This window comes from Penaeus monodon, chromosome 29 (assembly GCF_015228065.2).
Source record: "Penaeus monodon isolate SGIC_2016 chromosome 29, NSTDA_Pmon_1, whole genome shotgun sequence".
Taxonomy (NCBI): domain Eukaryota; kingdom Metazoa; phylum Arthropoda; class Malacostraca; order Decapoda; family Penaeidae; genus Penaeus; species Penaeus monodon.
This window is the reverse complement of record NC_051414.1, coordinates 10,415,250-10,415,449: the sequence shown is the minus strand read 5'-3', so window position 1 is coordinate 10,415,449 and position 200 is coordinate 10,415,250. Positions and strand designations below refer to the sequence as shown.

At 42.0% G+C, this 200-nt stretch overlaps 1 protein-coding gene across 1 annotated transcript in view; it reads left to right on the top strand.

Annotated features, from left to right (window-relative positions):
- Window positions 1–200, top strand: part of LOC119591947 — a gene marked incomplete at its 5' end in the record, with an annotated part of 109,644 nt that overhangs the window by 92,439 nt on the left and 17,005 nt on the right.

Sequence of the window (200 nt, the reverse complement as noted above, 5' to 3'; positions counted from 1 at the left end):
GACCGTCAGTATCGCTGTTGTTGTTTTTTTGTTACTGGCTATGCTGTTTGATGACTGTCACCCGTACTGCACCTGAGTGGAGGAAAAGACTCGTAGTGTTCGAAGTCTTTGTCTTTGTCCCTCTTAGTTTGCACAAACCCACTGCACTTTAATGGTTGCAAGTCCTTCTTTGAAAATGTAAACGCACTGCTTTTTAAATA